This window comes from Caloenas nicobarica, chromosome Z (genome assembly GCF_036013445.1).
Source record: "Caloenas nicobarica isolate bCalNic1 chromosome Z, bCalNic1.hap1, whole genome shotgun sequence".
Taxonomy (NCBI): domain Eukaryota; kingdom Metazoa; phylum Chordata; class Aves; order Columbiformes; family Columbidae; genus Caloenas; species Caloenas nicobarica.
In genome coordinates, this window is record NC_088284.1 from 82970206 (window position 1) to 82991757 (window position 21552).

At 38.4% G+C, this 21552-nt stretch overlaps 1 long non-coding RNA gene across 1 annotated transcript in view; it reads right to left on the minus strand.

Annotated features, from left to right (window-relative positions):
* Positions 1-338: 338 nt before the first annotated feature.
* Positions 339-21552, minus strand: part of LOC136002566 (uncharacterized) — a 62375-nt gene continuing 41161 nt past the window's right edge. Inside the window, exons 2-5 of the long non-coding RNA XR_010607924.1 lie at positions 19170-19217; positions 4999-5160; positions 3415-3493; positions 339-406 (exon numbers count right to left, since the gene is read on the minus strand). This is a non-coding gene — a long non-coding RNA (uncharacterized LOC136002566). The remainder of the gene's footprint in view (positions 407-3414; positions 3494-4998; positions 5161-19169; positions 19218-21552) is intronic.

Here is a 21552-nt window from a genome sequence, read left to right on the forward strand (position 1 = left end):
TCCCTTCAACTCCAACTATTCCCTGACTCTGTGATTCTGTGGAAGAACTAATCCAATCCTTTTTAATATCCAGTCAAAATATTTGACTGAATGGTACTGGATTCCAGTTTGATTTCAAGCCAGATAGAGGAATTAACCTTTATTTCTGTCCATCCATGTGCCCTTCTATTTTTGATCTGTGGGTCTGGATAGAACAGAGGAGATGTTCTTTGTTGTTCACTTACTTCCACTCAACTAGTCTTCTCTTTTACAGTCTTTGGGTGAACCCAAGGTGAGTCAGTCTCAGACTGAGGTCTAACCACTTGCTTTGCAGTCCTACTCGCTAAATAAAACCTGTATCCAAGGTGTGTCACTGAGTGACAAGGATGTCCTTCCCAAAGTGAGCTGAACAAACCTGGACGTGCTCCTACACCCAACAAAATCTAGTTAGTATGATGATATGACACTGATGCCTGTATTATTTACAGGGTTAGAGCACAAAAAAAACCTTATTTAATTGCTAGTTGAGGTATTGCTATTATTTTAAATGTGGCAGAGACAGTCATAGGTCAACAGCCATCTTGGTTGTCCCAACAGCCTTTCACTGGCCAAATTAGTTTTACAGATCCCTCAGAGCAACTTGTTGACAGTAAGCCTTCTCCTTCCCAGCCAGCTGTACAGACACATCCAGAGTAACACAGCAACACAGTTTTAATTCATATTCATGCTGTGGGGAGAGGATCAATGAACTACAAATAATAAAATAATGTCCAGTTTAATCCAAGGTAGGAATCCATTCCTCCCTACACAGCAATTTATTTCCTTAAACACTCTATTTACATTATCCTTACTGTAAGATTTTTGAAAGTCCAGGGATTTTTTACTCCTTGCTCACTTCTACCTGTTTTGCCCTAATTCAGCTCCTATTTGCAGAAACATTATTGTTTTGGACCTTTCAGGTTATTCTCCTGCCAAGTCCTGCATTATCACCTTCTTCAGAAGAACTCAAAAGTTTTCCCAGCACTGAAATGAGCCTCAAATTCCACACCTTTTTTTAAAAAAACCTCAAAACCTTGAAATTAACAGTATTAGTGCCTTTCAAGCACTAAGAAATGGGATGGGGGTGCTATATATTATTATTACTATCTTAAAAAGACAATATATATTCTCATCTATACACACTGTACTTAATTTTCTCACTTCAGAATTCTGGAGGGAGGTCATTCAGTCCTGGTAATTTGCTATTACTGAATGCCTCAAATTGCTCGCCCATTTTCATGCTATACATCAGCCTGTTAAGGCCACATTTTTATTTCCTGTGAAAAGTGACCTTGGAATAGAATTTAGAAACAAAAATGCATTAAAAGTGTGGGGGAACTGATTCACTAGAAAAAGGTTAAGTTCTGAGTATTGGTAAGTGTTGACAATGAGGACATGTAACAAAAATCTATAAATACTAGAGTGCTTTTAACAATAATCATGGAGAAAAAAAAATACTGACTCATTAAGATATTTATCCTGACATATTTATCTTATTGGAGAAAATGGGCTCATTATTTCAGACACTGTGGTATAGTAACTGGCGTTACTTTAAATCTTTAATCACAACCACTGTAAGATAGCCAACTTAGATAATGTGGTGAAAATAGGAAAAATAAAATAGAAGGTAATGTCTGTAAACTTTATTTGAAAGCATAATCCACTGGTTGATGCCGTAGCATCCCAGATTAATTTGCAGAATCCTCGTTAAACAGATAAAACTCTAGTGAAATGCATGGTCAGAAACAGCCCTCCTATATCATTCATGAAGGGGAGAAAAGAAGAAATGAAGGAACAGAGAAATCCAACATCTGAACTGGCTGTCCCCTTGCTTTAGCATGTGGTACTGTCTACACATGTACCACTTGCACTGAAAATTAATTTAATAATATTTTATCTGTTCTAGAGATCTCTGGTTATTTTTATTTCTCATAGTTTCTTTGATCTTTTATTCTTAAATGCTCCTGGCCTGTCAGTGTATGCGCTAATCTATTTATGTTAACCTGGCAGAGTTTCAACTCTGAAATTTGAGTTCTTGAGGTCCTGCCTTAACTTTCTACTTTCCTAAACTCAAATTAAAACAAATAAAGCTGAAGCAGGATCATTTCCAACTGCTTTGGGGAAAACACGAAGGCATAGGAGTTTTGCCCCTCATTTGATTTAAAAACTGAAAGTTCTGGGGAAAGGTGGACCCAAATGAAATCAAGTAGTCACAATTAAAACTGTAGTAGAGCCATGTAATCATTTCAAGCTTATTGACCGCAGATTTATTTCTTATTTCATCACTGGCGCTCATATACCTTAGATTTTGATGACGGGATGCCATCCAGAGGGACCTGGACAGGCTGGAAAAGTGGGCCTATGTGAACCTCATGAGGTTCGACAAGGCCAAGTGCAAGGTCTTGTACCTGCATCAGGGTAACCCCCGGTACCAGTCCAGGCTGGGGATGAAGCAATGGAGAACAGACCACAGGAGAAGGACTTGGGCACAAGACAGACAGTGACCTGTTGGAGAGGGACCAGAGGAGCCACAAGAATGATCAGAGGCCAGGACAGCTCTGCTGGGAGGACAGGCTGAGAGAGTTGGGGTGTTCAGCTGGAGAAGAGAAGCTCCGGGGAGACCTTGGTGCGGCCTTTCCAGACTTAAAAGGGGCCCATACGAAAGATGGGGACAGACTTTTGAGCAGGGCCTGTTGTGACAGGACAAGGGGTGATGGTTTTAAACTAAAGGAGGGAGATTCAGGTCAGACATGGGGAATAAATTGTTGTCCCTGAGGGTGGTGAGAGCCTGGCCCAGGTTGGCCAGAGAGGTGGTGGATGAACCATCCCTGGAGACATCCCAGGCCAGGCTGGACGGGGCTCTGAGCAACCTGAGCTGGTGAAGATGTCCCTGCTCATGGCAGGGGTGGCACTGGGGAAGCTTTGAAGGTCCCTTCCAATCCAAACCATTCTGTGTCTCTATGATTCTATTACTCTATATTTTAATATTTAGTTAAGGGAATACCTTGTGCTACCATCATTTCCTCTACATGTCATGACATAAAGTTAACTACTTGATGCTGTAAAAGGTTTAATGACTACCAAATTAGGTACTTTTGAATTAAATAGGCATTAGCAAAAGGTAACTCTTTTGATGAATAGTCATAAAATAGACCAACTTCAGCGGGTCCACAGCGACTCATGACAGTGAGATCCCTTCTCAGGTTTCCACAGTCCAGCTGTGGCAACTGGCTGATTGTGGGTGACACCAAACCTGTGGCAGTGTCTGCATAACTGTTACGTGTGACACCAGGAAGTTTGGTCTCTTTTCACTAGAATGGATGGATGGGTTTGCTCATTGCTTCAGAATGATGTGTTTGAGTTTGCAGCATCCTTTTATCAATAAGGTTTCCTTACCTCATGCCTGGGAAGGAGGAGGTTGCCAGCTCTCTGCCCATTTTGTTCTTGAACTTTCTAGAGTTGCAATCCTGGTCACCTAAAGTTATACAAGAAGTAGAGAGTTTCTATGTTCCTCATATATATATATATATTTTTTTTTACTGTTCAATCTAGCTGTTGTCCAGCCCTATGTTACCTCATGGTAACAGGACAAACTGGCAGTCTCTCATGGAAGAGGATGTAAGCTCAACAAAGGTGAAAAAAAAGTACTATGGACATTTCCAGCAGTGGCAATGGTTCTCTGCTTTCCACTGCTTAACAATTCCCTTTTTTAAATTCAAAAATGAAAACCACCATCATTATAATTGAAAGGTATGCACCTAATAACTTTTTTTGGAAAAAAAAATAAAATCATTTATGAATTTGATCTTTTCCCCTGAATCTTCGGCAAGAAGTTATACTAACATTGAAACACGTACCAAATTTCAATACTTCCATACATATATCACTTCCAGTTATTTTTCTACCCTAAATATTATCAGTGGTTTTTACTTTGTGTTTTAAAAAATAAAGCATCTAGTGCTCCAGACAGGATATCTTTGCACAAAGAGGAATTTGGAAAAAAAATCAGAAAATCAATGTTTTTAATTCCTGTGGGATACCTCAGGTTTAGGTATAAAGCTGAAGGAATAGCAACTATTCTCTCCCATAAATATTTTCTGATTTAGCATCTTGGAATTTTGGCACATTTTTTTAGGTTTTTTGCTATTGTTATCACACTAATCGTGTGCGCGAATAAAACTTATTAAATAAACCCACTGAGAACAATTTTCAGAAATAAAAACAACTTCTTTTTCATGATTTTTTTTTCGCCTTTTCTAGACATCGTAGCCTGCTCCAGAAAATTACACAAGCCTTTCCTGGAGCCAGAATTCAGCCTTCCCTTTCCTTTGTCTCTGATGTAACCTTTGCTGAAACAGCCCCTCTGTCAATTGATTAATATTTTCTTTGCTACCATTTTGTGCATGCAACTAGTAGACTGGCACAGCAAAGGAGCAGGTAGGCATATAATCCAGTTATCGATTGACACAGGGAATTAACCATTTGCTAGCAGATGGGTTGTTCATATGGCACTTTATATTTGGGTTGTATTTCTGTAAAGTAAATATTTATATACGTTGCTCATGTAATTTAATTTTTGTGTCCATGCGTGTGAAATATACAAAGGTTATTTATGGTCTGTGTCAAAAGGTTATGAACAAATTGAATTTATGGAGAGAGATCACTGTTCCCTTGTGACCATGGCAGTAGTTGTTTTTCAAATGTTTCTTAAAAAAAAAAAAAGAAAAAAAAACCACAAAAAACAGAGACCAGTCTTAGCCTGTTTGGTGCTCACCAAAACCAATGGCTCTTAAGCTCCTGACAGCGGTTCTTTAAACCAAGCAAGGTTATTTGTCACTAACACAGACTAGGAGATGTTACAACATCAATTCTTAAGGGGAAGAAGCTTCCACTTGCACACCACAAGTCACAGCACCAGACACGAGCAGTGTTTCCACTTTCAGGAGACAATCAACCGGAAATCTGTAGGTCTTTCCTTACCCTCTCGTTCTGCTGCAAGAAGTTCTCCATGTGGATGCAGTGTTCTATGATAAATGCTCTGATGCTCATGTTCTGAGGTAAAGAGAGAAATTTTTCATTCAGCAAGCATCTTTCTCCTTATGTGACAATCTCTGAAGTGCATCCTTGAGCCAGGTGGAAGACCTGTTGAGTAATACACAAGTTCACCTTACGGCAGAACACAACATGAGTTCCTATAATTAATATAATCATCAGTCTAGGGTAGAAAACTAATAATTTTCTTCCCAAATAATTTTCTTTCAGTTCCTTTGGTTTGCTAAAAAAAAAAATGGCAGATTATCAAACACCATTTTAATAGCTCTGATGTTCATCAATGAAAGCAAATGTGAAGGTTACCGATAATTGTACTTGTTGTACAAGATGTCTGGAAAGATAATATTTATCAAGGTATGCACAAAGCCTTTTCTGTTGAACTTCCAGTCCATTACAACAACTTTTTTCGATGTATTTGCATGAAATCGTGTTCTGCTACCCTTCATGACAGGTCAAATGTGCTAAATCTGTATTCATAGATTTTAAAAGCTGTTTGCAAAAAAGTATCAGCATGTTTTCTCTGTATTTTTTTTCACTAAACATTAGCAAGTCTTCTATAAGACACACTAACAGCCTTTTGGTTTGTTATGGCAATTCTTGTTTATTACGAGTATTAAATGCATTAAAATGTAGATTAAAATTGTCTATTTCAGAATTATCTGTTAATTATTATATATTTAGGATTTTAATGGGATTTGAACATTTGGCTATCAAAATTTAAGTGCTTTATTATATTTTGATACATCTATTTTTACAGAAATTTTGGAATTAAGTTAGAATTATTCCTTTTCTTTTGTAATCAAGACACATGCTTTTAACTAGCCTGTAACTTCATCTATTGCACAGTAATTATAGACAATACAACAGCTTAGAGTATTTACATAAGATGGTCAGACACAGTAAACAATCATCAAAAATTTAATAACATCAGACTAAATCTTGAAGATATTAATTCATTTTTAGTCAGTACTTAAATATATAAACATTTGGAGAAGTGATTGCAAAGAGTAGGTGATGACCTCAAGATTTCACCCACTGCTAACAGATTTAGTCTGAGGTTTCTTTGCTGTTAGATTAAACGATCCCATCATCAATTAATTTGAGTGTTTGCTCTAATATAGCTCTTGTATGACTGAAGTTTGAACATATTTCCTCGAACTAGAGATATTTTAGTGGTTTAATCTCATAATAAGTATTAAACCTAACTTGACAATATAGATTATCAGACTGAATGGTTGTAATAAACTTAGAGTTAATTTGCCGAAAAATTATAATTACTTCTTTTTTAATCAGAGCTTGAGTTCATGAAGGGTGGAAATTAACTTTTTACATATGACCAAATGTCTATTTCTCCAATTCAGAGAAAATTCCTATTCAACGTAGCCTTGCCTGAGTGAGAGATGAATAGGGATTTGACTGTGGTAAATACAGCACCCAGGAAAATTATGTCTTTTCCTGATGTTACTATCAAGATAGTTACTATTCAACATTGTGCTTCATAATAAATTAGCTTTGCTGAACCATGCTAATGTTTATAAGCTATCAGGACTCAGTTTGTCCTGTTCGTAAAGAACAGGGCAAAAACAATTATTAGTTACTATAAGTCCATTTCTTTCTTTTTCTTCTTTTTTAATTTTCCAAAGGTTTATGACACCAGTCTGTCTGTATCTCAGCTATCAGTTGCATAAATGATCAATTTAGGAGAAGCAGGAATTTTTGTACTCTGAAGTTTATATGATAAATTATTATTCAAGAAGTGCACAAGAGCAGAGATCTTCCATTGAAGAATCTCTGAGATGAGAGATGTGGTTTGATACCAGGGCAAAAGACTTGCTCATTGGAAGGCCCCAGTTTTCTAACAGAAACCCTAAATTTATTTTAGGACCGCTGTCTATCACCATCCATTACAGTTATCCCACAGCTTGACATGGAGGAATTTTATCAGAGAAAGTCATTAATAATTTATATTATTAATATGAGTTTGATTATGATTTTAAAATTGTTCGTTTGTCTTTTTTGTTTGGTTGGCTGGTTTTTTTAGCATATGAGAAGTAGATAAAGTCCATACTTGGTTATTTAACTCTGGTTAATCTAACCAGTGAGTCTTCAGACTGGAGGTGAATTGCAAAGAGATTTTGGCAGTGTCTTCAACATTTTGAGAAAAACCATTTTTCCTGCTAATATTTTCCATTCTAAGTCAGTCTCATGCCAATGTTTGTGGTGACCGTCACAAAAATACAGAGGATAGGCCTATGAGAGATCCTTTAGAAATCAAATCATATGAAGAATTTTATTAAAATGCATTGTATTCTGAGTGCATCTCGCTATTGTTCCTTCCCTTACACAGCTGATGCAAAGTGGGTTTGAAATTACTGAAGCTGAACTTTGGTAATTTCAGTGTCAACATGGTTATGAGTAATGACTATGTCAACATGGGTAAGTTATCCCACACTCCAACCCCAAACTGCTTGCAGCCCCACCCAGATGTCTCTTGGATCCTTAAAATGTGAAACTGATGTTTGAGCTTTGGTCCTCTGGGAGCCTTGGCTGGTCCTCAAGACTTGAGCCCTTGTACTGTGCATGGTACCCCCAGGCTGCCAAAAATTGCCAGGACTCATGTCCAACTAAAGCAAGTAAACTAAAGGAGGGAGATTCAGGCTGGACATGAGGAAGAAATTGTTGTCCCTGAGGGTGGTGAGAGCCTGGCCCAGGTTGGCCAGAGAGGTGGTGGATGAACCATCCCTGGAGACATCCCAGGCCAGGCTGGACGGGGCTCTGAGCAACCTGAGCTGGTGAAGATGTCCCTGCTCATGGCAGGGGTGGCACTGGGGGAGCTGGGAAGGTCCCTCCAACCCAAACTGTTCTATGATTCTGTAAGTAAATTGCCATTGCTTGGAGATGGTGCATTGCCATTCTTTCTGGACAAAAGTCGAACTGTTTGCAAACAGCCCATCTCTGGAACCCAAAGTCCTGGCACAGGCAGACCATCAAACTGCTCACATGTGGCATTTCTCCTGCCCCTTCTTCCCATGGCTCACAGCTGGCACAGGCAGCAAAGTAAACTGCTTTTAGATAGCACAGTTTTCGCAAAAATTAAGTTCATGTTCTATAACAGTACTTTGGATTATTTTTTTTCCTAAAATCCTGTCATTTTATAGTACCTCATATATATGTATATATGTAGAAGAGATCATATACATACATAATCTCCATGACTTGGAAAGTAAGAAATTGTGTATATGCATATATTCTTGTGCATGTCTGTGTATGATCTCTCCTAATTTAAAGGACTATACGAAAGGCTTGTCAGCATTTTGCTACAGAAATAGAAGTGGAAGAGAAAGTGGCTTATTAACACCTGGAATATCACCCACCATCTGGTGAGGCTGAAGAAACACTGGAGATGTAAGATCTGGACACAAATTACTGGTACGTGATCCCAGACCCCAGGCTCAATCAGTTAGACGCATGTTGCATAGTTTTAGCCAGTGTTTTACACCCGTTTGGCATCAGCATAACGCCTACACAAGGTGCAGAGCAATAGAGAATTAGTCCCACCAAGCCTAATAAAAACCTGGGGGGAGGAAAAAAGTCATAGTTCATTTGTGAAGCCCTGAGATAATTATGTTTTTTATAACTTAAAAATGTTCTGGGGCGTGCTAGTATAAAACAGAAGACCTCCTGTACAGCCGAGAGGAAAGTGTACAACACAAATGAAAACATATGGAGACTTTTAGAAACAAGCTAGAATTTGTCTGCTACAAACCCCTAAACACACGGTCCCCTGTTCTTCCTGCAGCTCATGAGGAAAGGGTGGTTCTGGGTTTCCTCTCCAGATGGAGAGCTCAGCAGCATATTCCCATTCCAGCATTTCTTCCAAAACTGCCACATTATCCCGCTTCCTCTAACACCTGCTACAAAATATTTCACGCTTACTCTGTCTTGCTTGAGGTTCAGGAGGAAAAGAACACTGGCACCATCAAAGGTTGTGCCCAACAGCACAGCTGATACTTCCAAAACAAGAGGTCTCCACCGCCCTTGCATTACTTGCAGAAGGGTGTTTGTTTCATGGACACCATCCAAGGAACAGCAACAACAGTACAGCTGCTGACACCTCAAATTTGGTGTAAATGAATGGACTCATGGGATTCCTCTGGCCAGCCTTTCTTTTCTGATTTTCTCTTCTATGACACGTGATGTTTTGAAGATGAAGTGCTACTGCTGCTGCTACACACAAGTAGCCTGTGGCTATGGGTGAAGAGGAGGCTTTTCCAAGCCTCACACAAGGAAATGCATTAAAAATGTAGACCATGCTAGTTGTAATATATTTGCATGTTCAGGTGGCTTATTGGGATGTAGCCTATTGTGACACCACAAAATATATTACATACATCTGCGATTGTTTAATGTCATACAGCTCTCATTAAACCCATGTTGGCCAAGGTTCTCCTGTCCTTCCAAATTCAGCTTGCTTCATGTAGATGACAAATCTCAGCCCAGATCCTTGCTCGTCCTACTACTAGTCAAGAGTGGAAGAGACTGAAAGCTGTTTTATCCCACCTCAAGTAACAGGGGCTCCAAAGGCCCATGGGCAAGCTTGGAATTGTCACAGCTTTATGTATGACCGTGTGGGGGCCAAAGCAATTGCTCCAAAAAGGTTCACGTGCAAAACATTATGTGGCAGAAAAGAAAGAGATGTTACAGATGCTGAATATGCTGTCTAAGACCATTCATGGAGTGATTTCCACTGTGAGCACCAGGTGGGAACACTGCAAGAGCAATGCAAAGGGTCTGGGGTGCCCCTTAGATGCAACCTCCTCGTCTTGAGCCATTAATGCAAGTATTATTTACAGCAGTAGAATAGAATAGAATAGAACAGAACAGAACAGAACAGAATAGAATAGAATAGAATAGAATAGAATAGAATAGAATAGAATAGAATAGAATAGAATAGAATAGAATAGAATAGAATAGAATAGAATAGAATAGAATAGAATAGAATGGAATAGAATGGAACAGAACTAGAACTAGAACTAGAACTAGAACTAGAACTAGAACTAGAAATAGAAATAGAAATAGAAATAGAAATAGAAATAGAAATAGAAATAGAAATAGAAATAGAAATAGAAATAGAAATTAATTAAATTTCAGTTGAAAGGGACCTACAATGACTAGCTAGTCCAACCACCTGACCACTTCAGGTCTGACCAAAAGTTAAAGCATAGTATTAAGGGCATTGTCCAAAGGCCTCTTAAACACTGGTAGACTTGGGGCGTGAACCACCTCTCTCGTTCCAATGTTTGAACACCCTCTCAGTAAATAAATGCTTCCTAATGTCCAGTTTGAAACTCTCCTAGTGCAGCTTTGAGCCATTTCCACGCATTCTGTCACTGGATCTCAGGGAGAAGAGCTCAGCACCTTCCTCTCCCTGTCCCCTCCTCGGGAAACTGTAGAGAGCAATAAAGTCACTACTCAGCCACGTTTTCTCCATACTAGACAAACCCAGAGTCCTCAGCTGCTCCTCATAGGACCTGCCTTCCAGCCCTTTCACCAGCTTCGTTGCTCAGCTTGGGGTATTCTGCCTAGAGAGCATGGTCCAAGCTGCAATGCATGGGGTCTGTCTCAAAATGGTAGACCTATCACAACTGTAGACCAAGAAGGACCACATGGGAGCTTGCCATCTCTTGTTGGCAGCCCTGTATGCATCTGTCCAAGGGTGGTTCCTTAGAAGTGGATTTTGAGTTACAGAACCACAATAGAGTTGCTCTAAGGGTCAAGGATGAAGACGCAGTGCTGTGCGCGATATGGGAATGCTTAATAATAGAATGAATAAAATAAAGCAAGTTGCCCTCTTTTGCTCTCCAAAACTGAGACAATTGTTGGCGATAGATTCACCATAGTAAGACACAAATTTCCCAAAGGAGCCCAAGGGTTGTACTCCTGCCCCCTATTAGTGCTGACCTGTACGATGGCCTGCTACATAAAATGAAGTGGCCATGCAGCTACCTGATGCTCCCCATGCTGATGAGCACCATGTCCACCCTGGTGGTGCTTATTTACATGTGTCAGCAATGAGGAGTGGGCCCAACACAACGACTGACAAACCCTCCGCTTCCCAAAGTGAGGGTCACATTCTGCGCTCAGGGGTTACATACAGTGGTGCGGACATAGAGAGTATTTTAGGACACATGACATAAGTGTTTTAATAAAATATAATAATTTGGGGAAATTAAACTCTCATATTATTCTGATTTTCCTGAAAGGTGGTAGTTTCCACATTAACTGTTTCTAGACATTGAGCAAAACTTCGTCTCACCGATAAGAAATGTAAGTAGCGTTATTTTTTTAGCCACTGTCACATGGAGCATTACAAAAACATAAACTGGCATACTTTTTTTACATTAGATATTAGATTTTTCAGTACTCTCACCACCACAGAGAAATTATTTTCACACAGTACAAAAAATTTCAAACAATGGTAATGGGGGGGGGAGGGAAATCTGTTTTTCTTTTTTCTTTTCTAACTTGGTGTTAACTTAATGATATGTGACATTGCTATCAGTGCAGTGCAATAAAAATGAAATGGTACCCAATGTACACAGACACTATGGAAATTTCAAATGACAACAGCAACAACAAAAATTATACTTTCCCTTTCCTTTCCTATGCCCTTTGCATTAACATAAGGATATGTGACTTTGCTATCCATGCACTGCAATAAAAATGAAATTGGTGGCCAATGTGCCCAGACAGAACCTTCAAATAAAACAAAAATAAAATTATACTCCTTTGCATCATGTAAAGGATACATGACGTGAGGCACAAATTTCACTTCGCTGCCACATCACAAATAATATGCCAGCTGAGAACCTATATTTCTTTCTCATCATGAGGGAGAAAAAAAGTGTACTTTGGAACAATTTTTTCAATAATTTCTCTTCATTTTATAAACACTAAAAAATGTGTTTTAAAACAGTTTCTTATATTAGACTCATTGTGTTTATACATTTCCTAAACGAATGCTTTTTTGGTAACATGTTTGTGTCTAACATTACTCATATAAATAAAAATATACAGTCATTTTATGGGATAATAGGCAAACAGACATCTGCATGCAACATTTCCCTCATTAGATGTTATCATGTTAGCATATTTTTATGACTTCGCTGCAAAATACAATGTGCTGATTTGAAACCTTCTTAAATATAACTTATTATGCATGTTAACAACCCAAATGCTTTAGTTGTGCTTGGAGGATTGTTTAATAACAGAGTAGTTAAGGGTGCTGTAGCACGAGGCAAAGTGACCTGGAGGAATGTGCCCTCAGACAGCATGGGAGCAAGAGCAGCAGCTCCTCATCTGTGATCAGAGAACTGCTGATGGTCTACAGGTCACTACTTCAAGAGGACAGGGCAGCCCGTTGACCATCCTTGTTCACAACTACTAAACCACATAGCAAATAATTAAGCATATATTAAGTACCTTGGCATTGTTTTTCCACTAACTAGTTTTCATCATTAACACAAAGATGCACATGTTTAGCTGAAAACAGCTGGTGGAATGGACAATTGTCCAGAAGACTGTGGGTTTTGAGAAAATGTGGTCCATGCTTCAAAACAACAATAGTACATAAAAGGCATTGGTCTGGAGGACTGAGCAAGGAACTCTCCCAGCTTAATGGAAGGGAGCTCCATCTTCAGGTGCCGCAAATCAGTTGCTGTAATGGTTTAACAGGAGCACAACTGTCATGGTTAAAAACCCTCCTTGGAAAAGGAGGAAAGGATGGAGGGTTCAGCTGCTGGCAACGCCAGGCCAAGGAGCCAACAGCACATGAGCAGATGAAGGTACCTGCTGGTTTCAATTACACTGGGATGTATACAGCCACCAAAGCAAAAATCAAGGAATCAGAGGGGTTGATAATCTGGCTGCAAAAATGCACAAATTCACTGCTTGGTCGCTGTTGTATCACTCTACAAAAGCCCCAGGCAATCTGAGCTGCGGAGAGCAGAAACTACCGAGGATGTGATTTACACACTGGTCAGTTTGAACAAACTGTTCTGTTCCAAATGTATTTGAAGTCTTTCATTGCCATGATTGTAAGAACGGAATGAATCCTCCAAACCATTAGTGCTTTCAGCTGGGTTTGATCAAATTGTTACAGCCTCAATGCCTGCGCTCTGAAAGATGAATACATAATTGAGAAATTCTCTCTTCTAAAATATTTCTTAAATCCAACAACAAAAGAGTTTAATCAGAAAGTTACTCCCTTTTCAGAGATAGTTCTGCCATAGCTGTTTGGTTAAAACGACTGGAAATCAGAGCTACAGACATTTAAATAATCTGTTAAAAAGCTATTACGTTTCCTTAATGCTAGTCATTTTTAAATGGCTCTTGGTTTGATTCATGAACAATACATGAACAGTACATGATTCACATGGACAATTTTTATTAAGCACTTATTCCAAAAAGAATGTCAGAGTGGGTGAAATCCATTGCACAGTGCAACATTTTCTTATACATTTTTTCAAGTAGCATATGTTAAGGTTCAACTTCTCATGAACTAAAGTTAACAGAGAAGTTGGGCCTGCCACAGAAGATCAAGGAACCAACAGAGGCTGAAAGATATTATATAGATAATTATAAAGATCTTGCTGCTGTTCAAGTGCTTTTGAAGTTCTGTAATGACTTTTTGCTATCAGAAACTGTCAGGTTTAATTGAAGTCAAAGCTTGCTACTTAATCATGAGATCCATAAGTGTGTAAATATTAGTGCTGCTGCTAAGCAATGAATTGCCTTACTATTAATTAGGGAAAAAAAATGGTTTGCACTGCTTTAAGGACACGGTACACATTGGGCTGCACTGCATTAGTGTGTTTGCAAGGAGGATCATACAGTTTCAGGGAATCGGGAGCTTCTGCTTTAAATTTCATTTCTAACTGACTCGCTTTTGGGCTTGGATAAGTTACTTTCCCTCCACACAGCTGCTTCTCATTTGTCCCAGTCATAAGATATGGATTAAATAAAATATTACCCACCTAACTGGGATACTGCAAGGATTAAAAATTTCACTGTAATCTGAGAATATTCTACAGTTTTAAGTGTTCAGATATTCCTAAAGTTTAAAGTTCTGCATAATGCAAAATATGTGAGCATAAAGGCAGTCACCTAATGTTTCATAACGCTGGTGGTGAACCTACCCATGCTTCCTATGCACAGACAATGTGGGGATGATCTCAAAAGAAGAGTTATTGCTAATTGTCATTTTGAGACAAAAAATACTTTACAGGCTAAGCAATGTGATCAAAATCCAAAGCATTGTTTCTGCTGTGTTATAAAAGACGTTGGATTATGCAATTCAGGGCCAAAGTGACTTAGATCTGCTTAAAGAGTTCTAAATTATGGTAAGAATTTAAACTGATAAGCAGAGATTTAATATGAGCCACAATAGGATTAATGAATAATATCAGGGTCTTATGTTACTTATTTACAATCACATTTAAAAGTAGTACTACAGCTGTTAGTTATACTCAGGCTACGCTGGACAGTAGGCACTGATGTGTCTCTCAGGATGTAATTTTTCAGTTTTGCAGATCATCTAGTCAAAGTCACTCCAGTTTTCAAAGTTTTGTGGAAACCTTAACACACTTTTTAGGACTAGGCACTCTTACAACTCTACTACCCACCACATACCAAAGACTAGCACTGGGGGGAAAAATGGTGTGGTTAAGATCCTAAGCAAAGTGTTCTTCTAGGACACATTCAATTTTAATGCATCCCAGTAGTACTGTATTTTGGGAAATGATGCTTTGTTCATTGTTGAGTTACTCAGACCCATAATCAGGTCCTTAATATGTTCAACAAAGCATCAGGATACATGAAATATCTTACCAGATAATCCTCTTTGGAATCCACAGTTCAGTTATTAAGTATTCCTTTTACTAATCTCTGTAATCCTCTGTTGATATAGGTCAGTTAAACAGTGGCTAAGCCCCGTATGATAAAACTAAGTCAAGATTTCACAATCATTCCTTTTATATGTTTTGTTAATTTTTTCTCAACTCTTCCTGCTACTGAAGGGATGTGACTGGCATTGCAGGTGTTGCGCACGGCAAATCCAGAATCCATGGGGAAGGTCTTGATGTCAACCACAAACTCACACATATTCAGAAAATGTATGTGAAAGTCAAGACCAGGATTATATGCTGTTTGATAACTGAGATGACATTAGTTCACTAGTGTTCACAGCCACTGGATTAGCAATCAGTGTTAAATCTTCACATGCAATGAAAGTTAACAATGCTGGTTTTATATTGTCCCAAAAAAATCATCGAGTCTGTTTTCTCCTTTTGATTACAGTTCATTTAAGGGAAGAACGTTGCTGCATGCTTTGAAAATGTTTTATGTGTCTTTGGCTGATAGAACACACAAAACGTTTGAATAGGCCCATTTATTTGAGCAGACGTATTAAATAATACTTTAAATGTGAACATGCGTGTCATAAATTTTGTAGTCTCTTTAAAGTAGGATAAATCTGTGTATTTAAAATAGTCTTTCTTCAAAGCCATCTTTTTCTTTTTTTTTCAAACAATCATAAAGGAAACTGTGATTTGTGCTGCATGAACAATGCCAACATCATCATTTTAATGTTATCCATATGGGCTTCTAATAATAGATAAGAGACTACATTTGTATTGTGTGTCTTAGAGACATTTAAAATCTTGATAAGGAAAGGCTGATTTCATTGGCCCCACAGTTAAAGGAAAGCAGACCCTAATTAAAAGAATTCTGTTCTGAATTAACTAGTTTGACATGTGCTAATTGACAGTTCCTGTGAAATGGTTCTAATTAAAGTCAATATGTCTTTTTCAATTAAAAGGAAATTAAGAATATACTAATATACATTAACAACTTAATCTGCCTTCAATATCCCGTACATCAGCTGCTTTTTTTCTAATGTTGTTGGAGAACCATCTGACATGCATCTTCTACTCTTTGGTTATGGTATCTCATTATTACTCAACAAGGATGCAGGCGCTGGTGGATATCCCCTAGAGCAAGACAAGGACCTGCCAATACTCCATGTGTGCAACTCCTTATCTCTCTCTCGATAAAAGGTAAACTCACCTTTCCATGCAGAAGAAAACAAAAGACTTTTCTCATGACCAGAGATCTTCTTATCAACTGCACACTGGGGCAAGTATTGACAATTAGTCAGCAAATTCAAACTTTTAATAGAAGCCTCAGAAGTAACAGGGTACTGCTGGGCTGTTCTTTCATTATTTGGCCCAAGGAAAAGTAGGATTTTGACTTTCAAAAGACATCTCTCATGCTCTGTTTCAGAAGTGAATGCAGTTCTCTGGTGGGAATGCTTTTAATTGTATATACAAGAAGAAAATAGAAAACATGCCTGCTTGATAGAGCAGTGCTGAAAGCCACCCCATTGTTGTTGCTGGAAATATGACATGGCTGTTTATAGCCACAGAATTAAGCATTCAAATGTGCAGTTGACTTTTTGCTACCAGTTCCAAGGCTCTACTGCTACTGACTTTACTAACTAAAATAAGCTCCGTTAAAAATATCAGGCCTCATTTCAATAAGGTCACTATCTTGAATGTATGGTGAACTACGCAGAAGATTAACCTCTGCTCATGTGAACTTTGCTATTGATTTTTCAGTTTTTGTTTTCTTGTTTGGGAAACAATAATGAAAAATTCGGATAGCTCTTGGGGAGAGTAGAGTCACTGGGGAAACAAGCAGAGTAATTGACTTAAAAGGTAATTAGATAGCTGCTTTAAAAAAAAAAAAACTGCCTCATATAGGCCATTAAGAATACAATCTCACTTCTATTATAAATTTTGGATTTCAAGGAACACTACTTCAGCTATGAATATTCACTCTGCTGAATATATCATAAAGAGAATATATTATCTAGCCAGATTTTACCAAAGCTTGGCATGGTTCCAGCAGTCTATAACAGTTTTGGTTTTTTTCAAGTGACTCTTTTAAATCATGACAAAAACATGTATCCTTTTTCAAGAAGATGAAAATTCAGCAGGTAATCATTTACCTGTGACATTATTAGACAAATTAAGTGACAGAGGATAGATTCTTGTAGCTCCATAAACTGAACCAGAGGATTGTCAAGAATGCAGCGAAGCTTCAGAAACCATATAAAATGCTCTGAGAAAATTTGGGGGTTGTAGTGAGGTGTGATTTTCTGCTCTTGTTTGAGTTTGTTTACTTTCCTGGTATTTGTTGAAAATTATATTCATATCAAGAAGAAACAAATATCCAAAATATCTCGTACTATTGAAATAAATATGACCATGTTGTGTATTACTGTCTGGTTCTGTTTAACAGAAAGAACACAGCCAGGTTTTCAAGACTGTGTGACCAGGTTTCATATACGCAGCTACTCAATTTTTGCAAAAGCAAATGTCAACGAAAGGTTTAAATCTTTGTCCCAAACCACCTACTATACAGCTTAAAATGCCTTATCTTAGAACTTAAAACAACTTTCTTGATCAAATCTCTTAAAATCATAACGACCACTTACACAAGGTTTTGGACATAGCAAGATACTTGGGCCGAGCACCTTAATTCTCAGTCTAATGTAAGTGTTTCAGCTAGTCCTGAGACCAAGGGCTTCAGAAAGCTTCTTACCCCTCTCTTGTGCTGCTGGTGGGTCCCTGAGATTCTAAAGGAAGATTTTAAAAGGTAAAATAATTCAGAAAACGGGAAATAAAGAAAAGGAGCAGCTGAGACACAGACCTTGAAAAGTGTCGGTTTGAGTCTGACAAGTAGAGCTAAATGGCCAGCTCCCTTTGAGGATTTGGGATGAAGTGCCTGCTGTGTAATTTCAATATAAAACTCTATTTGACCAAACTAGGTACTAAGCTAATCAGGTCCTAGAGACATCCTTGTCTGAAGGAAAAAAGAGCCATAAATTTACAATAGAAACTCAAATCGTATCATGTTTTTTAATTTTATTTTATAATGCTGAACACTCCCAAAGCAAACTGGACTGGAGTCTTTTATGCTATGTCTTCATATCCATTGAAATCTTTCAATATCTCATTATCTAAGCGTGGGACAAGACTTTCAAAGATCATTTATATGTGTGCCTAGGACCATATATGACTCACAAACACCACTCTTCTCTGCATCAGATCTTTAACCATTGTCTCAGTATGGTGCTGGTACAGATGCACCACTGAAGTAAGATGTTAAACATGTCTCTAAATTAGTAGATAAACAAACCTCTGGGAGACAGCAAAAATTCTGACTACTTGTATTCATTAAAATTCCATGGTACTTTGCACAAGAGGAATGCTAATCCCAGAGCCTAAACTGAGACCCAACCTCACAGGCCCTTAAAATGTGCTTAAAATAAAGAAAAACTACTTTTAAGGTTTAGTTTATGGACTGCAGCTCAACAGAATTCTGCCTGTCCGAAATGCTGCTTGTTTTTCCACTGGCTGCATTATTCTCTCTTCTCTCATCTCCTTTCACTGTGGCTTTGCTGTATACTGCTAGGAACTTATTTCGTATATTCCATATTTCAGCTGTATTTCATGCAAAAGCAAGAGGATGAGGTAGAGTAATGGCATGTAAAGCACTCAGAAAATTATTTCCCTTACTCGCCTTGCGAAGCCTGTTTCAGTATTTCAACTCCTTGGTCTAAAAGTGGGGAGAAAGGAGGAAAGAAGATGGGGCATAATTTAAAAAACTGTTGGCTTGAATCTGAAAACACTTATTAATGAGTTTCACTTGGACTCATAAAAGTAGTCATACTGATTTGAAAAAGCCACTGTGTGCTGGAGCATGTCAGTGAAGTGCTTTTCCAGGACGTGTAAGAATCTTTTTCTCATAATACAAACTTTTACAGTAAGGTCAGTGCTGGTAGCTCTGGAGTACCACAGGTAGTCTCAAAATCCAGTGGGGCAGGTAGGAAGGGAAAATCCTTGATCACAGAAGGATCCTGTTTTATACAAATACTTCACCATTTAATAAGGGGCATCAATACTCTCAAGAAAAAAAAAATAAAAATAAAATTAAAAAGTCACTGCATGAATCAGAGCAGTAAACTTGTGAATTACCTTCCTGCGGATGAAGGTCTAGATGCTTTTCAGTGGAGTCCAACAGCCCTGAAAGTCAAAAACACAATAAGACAAGACAAGACAAAACAAACAAACAACCAAAAATCCGGTTCCTACGAACCTTCCAGAATGCAGCTATCTTTGTCTTTGTATAAATAATTAGTGAAGCAGCCTTTCTGTTTTTATCCAGCCTAGCTAGATAGAGCTGTTTGTGTGAGGAAGGAACTGCTGTGTTCTTGATGCAAGCCAAGCACATCCTATAAATTCTAGAGTCCAAGAAAAAATTTATCTTGGCAAAGGGTCTGCCCAAGAAATCAGCATGTGGGACACGGGATGCTGTGGTCCATGTAAAAACCTCTGGTTAGCAAGCTTTTTCTCCTCAAGCATCTGTCCTTTCTGCCACTCTTCCTTGTTTCCCCCTCCCCTTTCACAGCTCTTAGCCATGAATGCTGTGCAAGCTATAGATCCTCTTAATACATACATTGTGGAATGTGTTTATTTCTGCTGTTAAGACAGATAAACGTATTTTCAACATGGATTTGCTCATGAGCTGAAAAACAAAGTCGTGTGGGGTGTTTTTAATATCTTGTTGGCTTTGCTATTGAGAACATTTGGCCCCAGGCAGCATTCATTTTACATACCATGCCCCACATCTTTTCTATTATTGTTAATTGAATATTCGCATTTCAGTGTTTCTGATCCTGACCCCTATTTGTTCCACGCATTCTTTTGTACTCAGTGGCATTAGTTTTTCTGGCATTATTATTAATATTTTCATGCAAATAATTATTTTGTTAAAGTTATCCCCTTCACTGACAGCAAAATCAATTTAAAACTGGTGATGTGTCCGTCTCCTTGTTTCATACAGACAGGTAGATTATTATAGAAAATAACCATGGCTAAGGAGGTGTACCAGTTTCCAGTTTAAGTTCCTATATTTAAGTATTCAAAATTTCCTAAGCTGTACTTTCAAGCCTTTACATTTCAGGCTGAGCTTTGTGGTCTTCATCTTTGCTCCAAGGTGTCATTTTTAAGTGAAAGCAAGAAATTAACCACCAAGATATACTTTTATTATCCGTAATGAATGTTTAATCCAAAACAACTAACAGTTGAAATATAACATGGAGCAACTTTCCAAGAACCTTTCCTTCCACTGTGACAGAGAGTTCTAAATCGAACTGTGCCTTGATCCAGATTTTGATGGCTGTATTCAGGTCGTATTGAGTGCACAGCCAGAGAAGACTGTGCTGAACACAGACATGGGTGACACTGCTGCCAAATGGAAGATGAAGCAGTAACCCTTAAGAAAGCCTGTACGTGTCTTGATTACCCTCTGCAGTATGCTCAAGGGGTGAGAAGAGCTCCATGTAAATCCAGCAAGGAGCAACGCCACTGGGATGCCCTTCGAAATGTTCTGCAGCTCCTGGTAGATATCAAAATAACCATCCAAAATCACATAATGGATTGGATTCATGCTACCTGAAACTATGGTATATTCAACCTCTGCGCCTTTGTGGGCAGCAATGTGGCTTTGCATGAGCCGAGGAGATGCAAAAAACATTGAATTCTGCATGGATCCATCCTGAGACCTTCCAGTCCTGCTCTAACCTGGACAACTTATTGTAGACACGTAACACACCAGCGTTACTTCATGAGCCAAGAGACTCTGAAGCCCTAAAGCAAAGTTTTTCTTCTAAGTCCTCCACCATTTCTACTTACACTCAGGGAAGGTATATTTAAATACTGAAACTGTCAGTACGTATGGATTTCATGATAGTGTCCTTAACAGTTAGTAACCAACCAAGCTTACACTGGTGTTCATGCTTTGGAAAATAATGGTCAGATAAACTCACTAAATATCATCTTGTGTACAATATGACAGGACACTTTTATTTAAGTCAAGCCCCAGTCTCTCTACTTGCAATGCATTCCTGACTGCCATACCAATGCACACTGACACAACAGGGTTCATGTAGGTGCATTCATATGTCTGTACATCGTATATTAAAGGAGTGAGATGTCTGATACGTCTATAAAAAGAGAACATGCTGAAGTGCTGCAGCGATCAGTGAATGTGCCAGGCAGAGTCCAGTAAAAAGTATATGGAAAGTACCCTGTAGAGAGCACTCATACTTCTGAACACAGATAATGTTAAAATGAATAGCAGTGAAAGCAGACTGGCACTGTGAAGCTCTCTAAAATGTGTAGGTACCTTTGCTCCACTCTCACAGAAATTATGTCTCTGTCCAACAGTCTGACAAATTTTTTGGGTGGCTAATTTAGCTTCCAAACTCATGACACCCAGAAGGGAGACCATGCTGGTGACTGAGGTGGAAAAATTAGGCTGTAGATTTCAGGCACAACTCAGTCTGTTTTGGAAGTC